Source organism: Bison bison, unplaced genomic scaffold, assembly GCF_000754665.1.
Source record: "Bison bison bison isolate TAMUID 2011002044 unplaced genomic scaffold, Bison_UMD1.0 scf7180017864109, whole genome shotgun sequence".
NCBI classification, from domain to species: Eukaryota; Metazoa; Chordata; class Mammalia; order Artiodactyla; family Bovidae; genus Bison; species Bison bison.
The window spans coordinates 1,331,830-1,347,820 of NW_011494681.1; the positions used below are offsets into that span (position 1 = coordinate 1,331,830).

Sequence of the window (15,991 nt, forward strand, 5' to 3'; positions counted from 1 at the left end):
AGTCTTTTCCAATGAGTCAACTCTTCACATGAGGTGGCCAAAGGATTGGAGTTTCAGCTTCAGCATCAGTCCTTCCAATGAATACCCAGGACTGATTTCCTTTAGGATGGACTGGTTGGACCTCCTTGCAGTTCAAGGGACTCTCAAGAGTCCCCTCCAAACATCACAGTTCAAAAGCATCAATTCTTCGGCGCTCAGCTTTCTTCACAGTCCAACTCTCACATCCATACATGACTACTGGAAAAACCATAGCTTTGACTAGATGGACCTTTGTTGGCAAAGTAATGTCTCTGCTTTTTAATATGCTGTCTAGCTTGGACATAGCTTTTCTACCAAGGAGCAAGTGTCTTTTAATTTCATGGCTGCAATCACCATCTGCAGTGATTCTGGAGCCCCAAAAAACTGAAGTCTCTCACTGTTTCTATTGTTCCCCTGTCCCCATCTATTTGCCATGAAGTGATAGGACTGGATGCCGTGATCTTAATTTTCTGAATGTTGAGTTTTAAGCCAACTTTCTCACTCTCCTCTTTCACTTTCATCAAGAGGCTCTTTAGTTCTTCTTCATTTTCTTCCATAAGGATAGTGTCGTCTGCATATCTGAGATTATTGATATTTCTCTCGGCAATCTTGATTCCAGCTTGTGCTTCATCCAGCCTGGCATTTCACATGATGTACTCTGCATATAGGTTCAATTAGCAGGGTGACAATATACAGCCTTGACATACTCCTTCCCGATTTGGAACCAATCTGTTGTTCCATGTCCAGTTCTAACTGTTGCTTCTTGACTTGCATATAGATTTCTCAGGAGGCAAGTGAGGTGGTCTGATGATATCATTTATAGGTGGAATGTTAAAAAACCAAATTCATAGAAACAGAGATCAGATTTGTGGTTAGCAGAGGGGAAATTGAGTGAAGGGGGTCAGAAGGTACACACTTTGAGTAATAAAATAAGTTCTAGGGATCTAATATAGAGCATGGTGACTGTGGTTCACGGTATTGTATTAAATACTTTAACTTACTAAAAGATTCAATCTTAAAAGTCTCCAACATAAAGCCCAACTATTATCTATATTTTTAAGGTTATTTGCCTCCACCACAACTCTATAATGGGGTTTCTCTGGTGGTTCAGGTGGTAAAGAATCCACCTGCAATGCCAGAGACCTGGGTTCGATCCCTGGGTTGGGAAGATCCCCTGGAGAAGGGAATGGCAACCCTCTCCAGTATTCTTGCCTAGAGAATTCCATAGAGAGAGGAGCCTGGCAGACTACAGACCATGGGGTCACAAAGAGTCAGATACGACTGGGAGACTCACACTTTAACGGAGACACTACGTAATGGTCAGCTGCTTGCTCTGCATCTCTTCCCAAATCTGTGTTCAGTAATAAGACATTTACAACCTGAAGTGAGCAGTGGTGAGAATATTTACAACCTGAAAGTGGCAAATGCTGTAAGTCAGGATATTTCTCGCCAGATTGCTGCTTCTTAATCAGTTACCGGCACACCCCTCACTTGATAAGACTAAATTTATTTTTGTGGGTGTACTGGTCTGAGGTTCAGGATGTAATATGTTTGCTCTGGAACTTGGGAGTGACATTAAGTTGAAACTTGGATTCAGCAGTAGCTGTACTCATTTGCTTTCACTGCTGTGCCAAATTGCCACACACTTAGTGGTTTAATATCAACAATACAGAGTATTATCTGGAACTCATTAAGCTTGGAAGGTCAAAAGCTCAAAATGGGTCTCCCTAGGCTAAATCAAGGTGTTGGCAGGACTGTGTTCCTCTCAGGAAGCTCTAGGGAGATGCATTTCTTGGCTTCAGTTCCCTTCTCCATCTTCCAAGCCAGCATCGGCAGATCGAATCCTTGTTGCAATGCTATCTTTCACATACTGACTTTCCTGCTTTCTCTTCTCCGTTTAATGATCCATATAATCCCCAGTGGCTCAGATGGTAAAGAATCTGCCTGCAATGCAAAACACTCAGGTCTTGATCCCTGGGTCAGGAAGATCCCCTGGAGAAGGGCATGGCAACCCACTCCAGCCCTCTTGCCTGGAGAATCCCATGGACAGAAGAGCCTGGTGGACTACAGTCCATGGGGTCACAAAGAGTCGGATATGACCGAAGCAGCTGAGCACACACGTGCACGTCTGCAGGCACGTGATTGCACTGGGACTACCGTCATGACCCAGGCCCCTCTCCTTATCTTAAGGTCAGCTGATAAGTCCCTTAATCCCATCTGCTACTCTGCTTCTTTCCATAGTAGCCTGCAGTCAGAGTGAATCATCAGAACCTTCCTGCAAAGCCTTAGGGAAATGGGAACATCAGGAATTCACTGGCAGACCTCATTTTATTGCACTTCAAATACAGTGCTTTTTTTTTTTTTTAAAACAAATTGAAGGTTTGTGGCAACTCTGAATCAAGCAAGTCTATCAGCATCATTTCTCCAACAGCATTTGCTCACTTTGTCTCTCTGTGTCACATTTTGGTAATTTTCCCACTATTTCACAATTTTTTCATTATTATTGTACTTGCTATGGTGATCTGTGGTTAGTGACCTTTGATATTACTGTCACAAAAAGATTATGACTTGCTAAAGTTCAGATTTTTTTTTAGCAATAAAGCATTTTTAAATGAAGGTACATTTATTACATTTTAGTCATATGCTCTTACACACTTCTGGAGAAGGAAATAGCAGCCCACTCCAGTACTCTTGCCTGGAAAATCCCATGGATCTCGGAGCCTGGTAGGCTATCATCCATGGTGTCGCAAAGAGTCGGACACGACTGAGCGACTTCACTTTATTACACACTTAATAGACATACAGCATAAAGGTGGGCTTCTCAGGTGGCACTGGTGGTAAAGAAGCTGCAAGTGCAGGAGGCATAAGAGACAGGAGTTCAGCTCCTAGGTTGGGAAGATCCCCTGGAGGAGGGCATGGCAACCCACTCCAGTGTTCTTGCCTGGAGGATCCTGTAGACAGAGTTGCTTGGTGGGCTACAAGTTCATAGGTCACAAAGAGTCGGACAGGATTGAAGCAGCTTAGCACACACGCAGATGAATGCGTAGTATAAAGGTGACCTTTATATGCTCTGGGAAACCAAAAGACCCATGTGACTCACTTTGTGGCAGTGAACTGATCCCGAAGTATCTCCAGGGTCTACCTGGACTATGTATGCGTGACCTGCTCAAATCCTCCACCCCTACTTCAACCACACACACAGGCACACAATCATACCCCACTGGTAGATCTTGGAGCAATCTCCACACACAGAAACACGGCAGAGTGTGTGGGGAGGGGCAAGCACAGAGCTCTTGGACAAGGTCCGTGTGGCTGTCCTCTACAGGCAGGGGATGACCTGAGGGCTGAGCTCAAGGAGAACAATGCTATCAGCACCACTGGTGCAGCAGGCAAGGTGGGCAGAATTACCACAATAAACCAGCCACGAGAGCAGAATGGTGCCACAGGCATTTGTGGCTATGGCTAATTGATTTTGGCACCGTTAGAAATGAAGTCAGTAGGTAGTCTACTAAGATGCTGCTTAAGATACACAGGAAGAAAAAAAAATGTGGCGGCACAAACCTACCTCAAATTATCCCAGGAAAATGTATGAACTCTTTCCTATATCTAGACCTGGAGCCCTCGGACCAATGTTCAAGCATAGAGTATAATTCTGCCATAGAGTACACTAAGAATTTCTTCCAAAGCTTTCCCAGAACAAACTGTGGCCATTTAGCCTTATCTGGGAAAGGAGAAAGGGAAATACACAAACTTCTCAGGAGTTATTAGATATTGCCTTTGAACTGACATGAATCCCCAGAGACCTGAACCATCATCATGGACCACCCACCACTCAGAATGGGAGCTCATGGAGATCAGGTGACAGACTGTGTGTCCTGGCTGAAGTCCAACGTGGACACTCACTGAGGTTATTTCGTCAATCCTAGGATATATAAAAGGAAAAATATAAGCCTGGCAACTGGCTGAACACTCACACTGGCTCCCTGGCCTAGGGAGTAGAGGCCATTATGGCTGGAAGGGCCGGAGAGAGTCTCCTGGAATCCCTGGGAATTGTCAAGTTCAGTGCTGAGATCAATGACTTAAAGATACAAAGGTGGTGATTTCTACTGCACCCTCATCTTGCTTGGCTGGTATAAATTCTCGATGAGTCACAGGGAGTGACTGTATTTTCACCAGTTAGATACTTTTGGATTTTTAATATGAATTCTTTGTTTCTTTGGGGAAAAGAAAAGTTTTTCAAAGGAGATCTACCACCCAGAATCCATTATGACAAAGGTGGATCAATTTCAATAAAAAGGTTAAAATTCTCTGTATGAAAGAATTAGGTGAAAAGATAAAACAGCTTTAAAAACGTATTTGCCACACAGGTAACAAAAGACTCCTTTACTTAACATATAAAGAACACTTGCAGATTTCTAAGGAAACCTGTAATCCAGTAGAAAATTGGGAAAGAAGCACAAATAAGAAAAGAAATTCCAATGGCTCATAATTAAATAGATGGAATTACAACAGTGAAAAAAACACTCTTCTTTGCCTGTGCATTAGCAAAGTATTTTAAAATTAAAAAAATTAAAATACAAAATGTTAGCAAGGATATGGAAAATAAATATTTTGATATATTATGTAAATTGCAAAAACCTTTTAAAATGATAATTTGGCAAGACTCCATTAAATGTAAAATGCACATCATCTTTGACACCACAGATCTTCTTCAAAGAATCTGTTCTTCACAATAATTATGGGTGTGTGGCAAGACGCCACTGAAGCAATGACTGGCTGGACCAAAGCTGCTGCTGCTGCTGCTGCTGAGTCGCTTCAGACGTGTCCGACTCTGTGCGACCCCATAGACGGCAGCCCCCCAGGCTCCCCCATCCCTGGGATTCTCCAGGCAAGAACACTGGAGTGGGTTGCCATTTCCCTCTCCAATGCATGAAAGTGAAAAGTGAAAGTGAAGTCGCTCAGTCGTGTCTGACTCAGCGACCCCATGGACTGCAGCCTACCAGGCTCCTCCATCCATGGGATTTTCCAGGCAAGAGTACTGGAGTGGGGTGCCATTGCCTTCTCCGGGACCAAAGCTGGGAGCTGTCTAAATGACCATTATTTAGAGGGCTGAGTAAAATAGAAAACTGAAACCCTGAGAGCTTCCCTAGTGGCTCAGTGGGATAACCTGCCTGCCAATGCAGGAGACAAGGCTTCAATCCCTAATCTGGGAAGATCCCACATGCCACAGAGCAACTAAACCCATGCACCACAACTACTGAGCTGTGCTGTAGAGCCTGGGAGCTGCAACCGCTGAGCCCCAGAGTCCATGCTCTGCAACAAGAAAGGCAACCAGGATGAGAAGCCCACACACCGCAACTAGAGATTCATCCCTATTTGCTACAACTAGAGAAAAAGCCTGAGCAGCAATGCAGACCAGCATAGCCAAAAGGAAAATAAATAAAATTATTTTTTAAAAATAAAGAAAGTCTGAGTACTGTGTGGTTTGGAAAAAAAAAATGTAGTTTGAAACTGTGAGCCACAAATTTCCATGATATTATGAAAACTTTGAATGACAATGTTAATATATTTTTTAGTTTTATTTTTAATTGAAGGATAATTGGATTATAATATTGTGTTGGCTTCTGCCATACATCAACATGAATCAGCCTTCCCTTCCTCTTGAACCTCCATCCTATCCCCACCCCTTCCCACCCCTCTAGGTTGTCACAGAGCACTGGTTTGAGCTCCCTGGGTCATACAGCAAAGTTCTACCAGCTATCGATTTTACATATGGCAGTGTGTCCATTTCCACGTTGCTCTCTCCCTTCCCCCCTTTTCTTCCTCCCCCTGCCCCCACGTCCACGAGTCTGTTCTCTGTGTGCACATGCCCATTGCTGCCCGGCACATAGGCTCATCAGTACCAAGGAAGATGTAATATGTTTTTGATAAGTGAAACACCTGGTTAGCTGTGATCTTTTGCTAAAAAAGACAAAAATTAGAGAATATCTTCCAACTGATTACTGTAACATTAAAATAAGTCCTGTACAGATGAAGCTGAGTTCCTGTCCAAGCCAGTTTACTAAAAAGAGCAAAAAGCTTTCCAAATATTTAGAGGCTTGTTTTCATAATTATTTAACAAGACCATTGACCTGTAATCTGAAAACTACACATTTGTGATTGGAAACTGCACATAAATGCTTATTTTAGAGGATTGTGTTTAGAGGATTATTGTTAAGTTTGCATAACAGATTTGACTGCTTATCAACCAGACACTTAACCACTGAATATGACCTCATGGGTCTTAAAATAATAAACACACCCATGTGAAAACTGGGAAGTTTCTCTTGGTATTAAGAATGTAGCTTCATTTGGGCTTTGTCCTTTCGTTGGTTTATGAAAGCAAAGCAAAGTTTGAATGGTGTTAGTATCAGATTCATTATTTAAAACACAATTCAAAACAGGTTATCTTTTAAAATTAGTTAAATAAATAATTATGGGATACCAAAGCAATGAACCAAGGAGTGGAGCAAAACTGTAGTGGTTCTCAAATCTGAGTGTAGAGGGTTTGATAAACACTAAACACGAAGGCCCAGATGGAGTTTCTGATATACTTGCTGTGGAATGAGGCCTAAAGTTCCCTAATGATGCTGGTATAGTTGGCTGGGGACCACACTCAGAGAACCACTGCTTCAAAGTCATGAAGTAGCTCTCTATACACTTGTGTAGAAAGAGTCTCCAAGACACAGTAGATTAAAAGGACAATAAAAGACTGATTGAGATGTCTTATTTGCTTATGTGGACAAATGGACCTGTCTATGCCTGGGAAGGAGAAGGAAATGGCAACCCACTTCAGTATTCTATCCTGGGAAATCCCATAGACAAAGTAGCTTGGCAGGCTACAGTTCATAGAGTCGCAAAGAGTCGGACAAGACTTAAGCTTCTAAACCACCACCACCACCTTGGGAAATGGCTAGCTTGGGAAATGGCTGGAAGGAGATATGACCCTGGGGACCCTTTCTCGGGGGACAGTGAGCATGAGTGGGAGAGAGACTCACCTATATCGTGTATCTTTATACTGCTTCGGTTTACCACGTGCATATGGCGGATTAAAACATTAAACTAATAATTTTTAAAACCAAAATTAATAAGATATTGTTGAGTCTGGCACTGGCTGTCTCTATCGAACGCATCGCACCCTGCAGGGCATCCCAGGCTCTCCTCTGGATGGTCAACTGGTGCCTCGACGCGACGTGGGGATGGAACCTACAGGAAACTCTGCACCGCTGCAGCATTACCTAGAGTCTTCCCATTTCTCATCCTGGAGAGCCCTGGGAGGCGGGCAGAAACTAGCCAAAGGGGCAGCAGGCGATGGTGCTGACTTGCCTAGTTCTGTGGGGCAAGCCTGCCCAGGAGAGGGACAGAATAGTGGCCACAGGTTCCCCAGGCAAGAACGGAAAAGAAACCTTCCCCGGTCTCCGGGGAAGGTAAGGGCGATGCTGCTGCAACAGAGAGGACATGGGGAACGTAGCAGGCTGCGGGATGGAGGTCTGGAGGGTGCCAGTGCGGGGAGGGAGGAAATGATGGGGGCGGCAAAGCCCGAGCCAAAGCTCTGGTTACCCCCCGGTTTACTTTCGGGTTCTGACCTTCCTGCGGGGACAAGGAGGGAGCGCACCCGAGGGTGCCTGCGCAATAGGTGGTGGTGCAGGGGCCCAGAGGGGAGGTGCGGCACCCAGCGAGGCACTCAAGTGGCAGGCAGGAGGAGGGAGACCTCCATCCCACAAAACACCACGGTCACAGTGCAAATCCGAAGTGGATTTGCAGAAGTGGGCCCCTGCCCTGGCCTCACGTGCACACCTATTTCCGAATAGGTGCACTCCGTGCTGTGGCTCCTGGGAAATGGCAGTGACTGCTAGGCAGCTAGGGTCAGAGCAGCGGGCAGCCAAGTAGCACCGCGCTTTGCCTCGAATGGAGTAACAGTTTGGGGAAGCAGCTGCTCAGACGGTTTTGTGGGACTCGGCCTGGAGTGGCTGGAGGAGGCTAAGCTCCAGCCACTTGGCTGGTAGGAATTCACGCCCTGGGCTTGGATGGAGTCGACATTTGTTAGTTTTATTGGTCAGCATTTTTGCCAGTTGCCCCCTATCCTCCACCCTTCAAAAGACCCTGATGCTGGGAAAGATTCAGGGCAGGAGAAGAAGGGGGTGACAGAGGATGAGATGGTTGGATGGCATCATCCACTCAATGGACATGAGTTTAAGCAAGTTCCGGGGACTGGTGATGGACAGGAAAGCCTGGCGTGCTGCAGTCCGTGGAGTCACAAAGAGTTGGACATGACTGAGTGACCGAACAACAGTGGTGTTACTTACAGAGAGTAAAATTCACCAATTTTAAGTGTGTTGCTGCTGCTGCTGCTAAGTCGCTTCAGTCGTGTCCGACTCTGTGCGACCCCATAGATGGCAGCCCACCAGGCTCCCCCGTCCCTGGGATTCTCCAGGCAAGAACACTGGAGTGGGTTGCCATTTCCTTCTCCAATGCATGAAAGTGAAAGGTGAAAGTGAAGTCTCTCAGTCGTGTCTGACTCTTCACGACCCCATGGACTGCAGCCCACCAGGCTCCTCCGTCCATGGGATCCTCCAGGCAAGAGTACAGGAGTGGGATGCCATTGCCTTCTCCAATTTTAAGTGTAGAGTTTGATAACTTTTGGTAATCGTATAGAGTCATTTAACCACCATCACAATCAGGATATAGAATAGTTCCAACATCCTACAATTTCCCTTGTCCCCCATTGCTCTTCATCTTCTCCCTGACCAGATTGCCTGGTTTTGCAATCCTCAGTTGCTTGCTTGCTTTTTAAGAAATTGATTAATTTTAGTTTTGGTTGTGCTGGGTCTTCCTTGCAGCGCCAGGGCTTTTTCTTGTTGCGGAGAGCGGGTACCACTCTCCCCTGGCGCAACAGGGCTTTTCACTGCGGTGGGTTTCCTTGTTCAGAGCACAGGCTCTAAGCATGGGGGCTTCGGTAGTCGCAGCCCGCAGGCCCAGTAGTTGCAGCACTCAGATTTAGTTGCTCCACGGCATGTGGAGTCTTCCCAGATCAGGGATTGAACCCGTGTCCCCTGCGTTAGGGGTTCTTAACTGCTGGCCCACCAGGGAAATCAAGCCCTCAGCTGCTTTCTGTTACTAGTCTTCCCTTTTCCAGAAGGTCATATAAATGAAATCAGGCTTCTGACTTTCTTCAATTACAGTCTTTGAAATTCAACCATATTGTTGTGTGTCTTCATACCTTGCTCCTTTTTATTGCTGGCAGCGGTTCATGGGATTGAACATATCATTCGTTTATCCGTTCACCACTTGGTGGACATTTGGGTTGTTTCCAGCTTGGGGGTTTTGTGAATAAAGCTGCTATGAGAACCATTGTGCACATCTGTGTGAACATTATCTCTCTTTGGTAAGTACCTGAGGAGGAGAGTCGCTGGGGGAAATGGTAAACGCCTGGTACATTTTGAGCACTGCCAGACGGTTCCTGATGGTTCTAGCAGGTCACATTCCCACCAGGAACGGATGACAGTTCCAGGTTTCCCACATGCTCTCCAACATTTGCCATGCTCCTGGGCATGTCTGACCATCGGTTTTGATTTTTAATCCATTAGTTCCTGGGGACCTGGAGACACAGCAATTTCAAAATGCTCCTACATTGCGTTGACAACATGAAGGCTGCTGAGAAGTCTGTGAACCCAAGAAGGCCAGGTTTGCTGGGCTGCACACTCTGTTCCAGGCCTCCCGAGGCTTCTGAGCACCAGCAGCCACTGCAAAACAAAGTTCTAGTGCACAGGTTAGAGGGATGCCCTCGTGCAGAGAAGCAGAGAGTGAACACCAGCTATATGCCAACAGCTTCTGAACGAACTGGGGATTTTTGGAGTCAGAGGAGGGTTGTCAACTGACCATGGGCTTGGCCTAGCAGAGACGTATACAGAAGTGTTTTACTTAGAATTGATAAACCTTAGAAATTATTTATATCCTGCCTAACACATAATTTTGTATAAATGGTGCTCCTATTATTTTCTCCTCTATGTGTTCCAGCCTCCCTTGCAGTTAGATCGGGGCCATCTGATTAAGTTATGGTCAGTGGGAGATGAGCAGACACGTGGATACATGAATGTATTTCTGATTTCGTCCCCTTCCTTTTCCTCTTCTCTTACACAGAGGGCTGCAGGCAACAAATGGGGGAGACTGACTGAGTTTTTTGGTCACAGCAATGAAATATATGCTTTAATTCATTTATTTTAGGACTCCAGGTAGGCATCCTCAATCAAATTCAATCAAATTTAGTAGGAAAGCCCGTGTGTGTGTGTTTGTGTACATGTGTGTGTGCTCAGTTGTGCCCAACTCTTTGCAACCCCATGGACTCAGCCTACCAGGCTCTTCTATCCATGGAATTTTCCAGGGAAGAAGACTGGAGTGGGTTGCCATTCCCTGCCCCGGGGATGGAAGCTGTGTCTCCTGTGTCTCCTGCATTGGAAGGTGGATTCTTTACCATTGAGCCACCTGTGCCCTTAATTATTATCTATGAACAGAATATTAGGAAGTCCCGTGATGGTCAAGGCAAAGGATTAAAGACTACATGGAAGGACGAATCTCCCCTGAAGGCAGGTGGGGAGGAGAGGAAGGGTCTTGCAGCCCCTGAACTGTGTTACTGCTTGTGCTGTGTCACAACCTTTAGGAAGCTGGAGCCTGAGCATCACCATGTGGTGAACTGGATGCTGCGAAATCAGAAAAACTGGTAGATTGAGGATTTTCTCTGCTCAGGAAAAGAAAAATAGAAGGCATTTTCAGGAACATTCCTATTCTTTTGATTTTTCCATGTTTCCAATGACATTTGGCTCATTGCCAGAACCTCATATAATTTCTGAGACAAACCTTCTGAACATATTTCCCTCTGATTACATCACTGACCCCTCCGCACTTGGTCTCCTCGTTCAGGTGTCAGTCAAGGAGCTTCCTCCTGTGCCCTCTCTCAGCCCTGAGATTCCCAGAGTAGGGAATCTGTGTCCATCAGCACATTGCCTAGGAAAGTTCAAACCTTTGGTGAAAGTCCGGTCAAGGGGAAGTCACACTGTCCCCTCCACCTCTGTCTCCTGCCTCTCCTCTGCACCCACGCTGTAGCCGTCACCCACCCTAAGGGCCTGGGAAGGCACGTGAATGATTTGGGTGAGCTTTGTCGATTGTGCAGCAAGGTCCCCTGAAGCACCCTGGGCATAAAAAATCAAGGCCCTCCTAGGAAGCCAGGAGATGCTCAGAATGGTTTGCCCTGAAGCTGGGGTCCAACCTGGGCCTTCTTCTACCAGGCCTGTTCCATGTTGTTCTGCTTCAGCTTAAACATGATGACATTTATCACTGAAGGACCCTGTTGCTTTAACGTCATATTATTTTTATTGTGCTTTATTGTACTTGTTTTTCCAAACTAGAAGTTAACAGATAACAATGACTGGTGAGAACGTTAAAAACAAAAATTTTCAGCTCTTTGATATTAGATTCCTGCTAAATTTACTCCATCTTATAACTTATGTGACTTTGTATCAACTTATATTTGTTACTCTACTTAAATGGTATCATTGAGCTTGCAGCTTAAATCTGAGTACTTACATTGTGGGATAAATCACTTGATAATAATTAATAATTATCCATTAACAATCTACTAGGTGTTCCAAAGATATTTTCCAGGGATTATTATATAGTAATCTGCTAGTTATGTCACAGCAATTCTTGTTATAAAAATTTTCTCAGTACAAATATTAACATTTATTAATATATGGACATATTAAGATACTACAAATACCAAGATAAAACACTAAGCACATTATTTTCCCCTAGATGTCAGATACATTTTAAAATTAGATTACAAAACAGAAAATGAAAACAAGGAAGAAAAAGGATAATTATTTGGATATTTGAATGTATTTTGTAGAAAATATAAGAAATGCCCAGAGAGACAGGAAAGGAAATTCATAGGTCCTTCATTTAATGCAGTGTGGTGGCTTTAAATCATGGATGGGCACCCTCTACTCCTGTGACAGTCATAATGAAAAAAAATAAGGAAGGAAGGAAGGCAAAATAAAAATAAATAAATTTAAATTAAAAAGCACAATAAAAAAAGGACAGTGAATTATGCATTTTAAAACATATATAAAAGTATTTTATTTCATTCCAAAAAGAAAGAAAGGAAGGAAGGGATGAAACTCTTATGAAACCATCACACTTTACTATATATCAGAAACTAACAAAATATTATTTTAAAAAATAGAAAAGAAAATTATTCACCTGTGAAAAGTAATTTTCACTTTCTAAGGATGATATAGGTAGGAAGTTTTTGAGAAACTTATTACATTAAAATTTTTCCAAATGGTGAAAAAAAGTCACTAGATTCTTGTTCTTTTATTCTACCTCAAAATAGTCTGCTTTGTCTCTATTATAAGCTCTTTGTAGATGAAAAAAAATGGAAGCATGAGGATGCATGAAAGCCTGGCAGAAGGCAGCACAGATTTCAGTAAATACAACAAAAAGGAAACACACACCAACGCAGGACTACATACTTAAAAGTGAGATCTTCCTTTAAAATGCATAACTCAGAAGTAAGGAGAGTCTTCATTTTATCAACCTTGACCTTTCTGAGCATGGAGAGCAGAAACAAGGAGAACAACTCCACAGAGAAATCTGAAGAACCTATGAGTTGCAGACTTACATCAGTAGAAGCTGAAAAGGGACAGGGAACTTCTGGTGAAGCAGAGATAGCAAAAAAATTCAGCACAGGGGACCAGAAGAAAAAGAGACACAAAAACTAGCACAGCTTGCGGCCAGGAGACATGTCACAACGTTGTGACGGTGTGAAACCTCCGAAGACACCGACGCGGATCCCCATCCCCCTCTACCTGCTGTCCTGCCGCCTGTCAACCTGGTCCATAGGGACGTCATTCGTGCTTGGTGCCAGCAGCTAAAACTGAGCACCAAAGGCCCGAAACTAGATGGATATAAACGACTCTGTGAATATGCTTACCCTCATCAAAGAAACATTCCTGCCACAGCACAGGAGGCCAGGATCCTGTCACTATCGAAAAGGATAAAGATAGAAAAGGGGGAACTACCGCTGGAATGCTCTGTTGAGAGAACGTCTTCTGAAGGGGCTGCTCCTTCTGCATGGGGCCACCTGCCCTTGAGGGATCTCCTCCGCCTCTCGAGGCAGTTGTATCAACTTCTGCCCCCGACTCAGAAGCTGCGTTTGCCGCCTGGAGCAGAATGACAGCCAGGGCCGTGAAGACGGAGTCAGTACGATCACAAGAGACTTGTGAGGTCCAATGGTGCATGGTCCACGGGAGAAGTCTCCCAGCTGACACAGAAGGCTGGGTTCGCTTACAGTTTCATGCTGGGCAGGCCTGGGTGCCTGGAAAACGAAGGAGGGTGTCTGCATTCTTCCTGATACCGTCTGGTGACTTTCCACCCCTACACCTGGAGGACAATATGCTGTGCCCTGAGTGTGTACACAGGAATAAAGTATTAACAAAAAGCCTGCAGTGAGATCATAATACCAGTAAAAGGGTACAGCTATGATTATAATTAATGATAGAGAAGTGACTACAATCAACTCCACGGTGACTTCAGACAGCTGAACTCTGGGCCGTTCCACTCTCTCCATGCTTCCTGCTTCTGGGGTGCACAGCCTGCTTACAAGGCTGCACGAAAAAGAAAGTCTGTGAACTGATGGGAAACAGAAGCAGAAGTGACTGTCTCTCCAAAGATGCCCAGCCCTAAGGGAGCAGAGGATAAAGGAGATGGGGACATTTTAAAAATACTAAGTCACTGAATGGAATTAATTTGCTTGAAAATGCCTCAAGTAAATCTCTACATTGGACAAAATGGATCTTATAGGCAATAGTTGAAATTTGGTCATGGACACCTTAACCAGATATTCAACCTTATCATCATCACCAGGCATGGTACAAGCAGAAATGTGTTTCCTGACATGATACAATGTATCACTGACAATATTCTTGCCCCAAGGAATCTATTCACAGGGAAGCAATCAGTCCTGATTATGCCTCTTGTCTCAGGGTAATTAGGTGAGCTTACCATCATTTGGGTGTCAGTTACTTAGATGTACCCATCCATATGTAAATATTCACAAGTTATGCACTTAAGATGTCTATAATTTATGTACATGTGAGTTATATATAATTTTTTAAGTATTCCAGATTGAATGATACATTATAGTGCCTCTAGTAAAAAGGCAACTATAAAATTTTAAACCTAAAACTTTTATTTTAAAATAAAATACTCTAGGCCAGATCAGGAGTGAGGTTGGACCAGGGCTGAGGCAGCCAAGGCCCCTCCTTCCCATATCAGTGGACAGCTAAGACAAAGCTAAGCTAAGACAAAGCTGTTTCCAGTTACAAAGCAGGGATCACAGCAAACACCCCCGCCACAGAAGCACTATGGCATTGCTTCTCCCTTCTGCTTAGCAGCCCCCAAGGAGACTAACTGCCTACTTACACAGAAACTAGTGGAGATTTTTGAAGAGAAAGAGGAACTTCAGTGCAGGATTTTAATTTTGGGAAAATTAACCTGGTAAAAGACTGGATACGAGAAATCAGTGAAAGCAATAATCTTCCACAATCTCTAACTGAACATGCTGATGGGAAAATGTTTACCTCTGGATCTTACAGATTAGGTGTACATACAAAAAACTGCCAATATCGATGCATTGTGTGTTGCACCAAGACATGTTGATTGAAGTGACTTTTTCACCTCATTCTGTGATAAATTGAAATTACAGGGAGAAGTAAAAGATTTAAGAGCTGTTGAAGAGGCATTTCTACCAAGTTATCAAACTGTTTGATGGAATAGAGATTGATATTTTCTTTGCAAGATTAGCACCGCAGACTATTCCAGGAAACTTGGACTTAAAACATGACAGTCTGCTTAAAAATTTAGATATGTATAGGAAGTCTTAATAATTGCAGGGTTTTGATTTTGTTGCAAATCAATGAAATGGTTTTACGAGATGTTTTACATCTAGTATCAAACATTGACAACTTCAGGTTAACCCTGAGGGCTATCAAACTGTGGGCCAAATGCCACAACATCTACTCCAATATATTAGGTTTCTTCAGTGGTATCTCCTGGAATATGCTCGTAGCAGGAACTTGCCAGCTTTGTCCAAATGTGATAGCATCAACTCTTGTACATAAATTTTTCTTGGTATTTTCTAAATGATATGTGTTTAGATTATATTAAAATAAAGTTGATTATAGACACTGAAAAAAAATAAAATGCATAACTAACTGACAGCGCTGCAGAACAGTGATACATAAAAATCAGAAAACCTATCAACGAGCTTCTGTTGGACACATGATAGACATAATTCAATTTGAAATAACGTCTAACAACCGGGGATCACAATGCTGCACGATTGTGATAATGGGTATTGTCTTCATGTGGCAGAAACCACAGCAAGCACTGATACTATGGCCCCGCACTTATGCAGAATATAAACAGCAACTCCAAATAATACTTCTCTTTATTTAGGAGACAAAAACATAGAACTCAAGAATTTAAAAAATATATCACATGTGATTAATTAAATCGTTGTGAATAAGTGAAGCAGTGGTTTTTTAAGACAACCAGAGGTACTGCATACAAGTCCTGCTGCTAACTTTGAAGAACAGATAATAATTATCAGTAGGTTGTTCATTTGTCAAAGGAAAACTGTTCGCCTCTATAAACACTTGACCTCTCAGATATTGTCTAATGGAAGAGAGAATACTGCATGTTTTCAGCAGACCGCTTATAAAAAATACGTCTAAACAAAACATAACTTGAATTCCAAGAATATCATAATAGTATAAACAGTATATGTAGGACATAATGAATTGCCACAGAGAACCCTCTAAAATACTTCTAGACATTCTTTATGTCTTACTCTGCATCCACCTGTTACTGAATAATG

At 43.5% G+C, this 15,991-nt stretch overlaps 2 pseudogenes; both read left to right on the plus strand.

The window, feature by feature from the left end:
• Positions 1 to 12,480: 12,480 nt before the first annotated feature.
• LOC104987933 lies at positions 12,481 to 13,563 on the plus strand (annotated as a pseudogene).
• Positions 13,564 to 13,870: 307 nt separating this feature from the next.
• On the plus strand, positions 13,871 to 15,303 carry LOC104987952 (annotated as a pseudogene).
• The last annotated feature ends 688 nt before the right edge of the window (positions 15,304 to 15,991 follow it).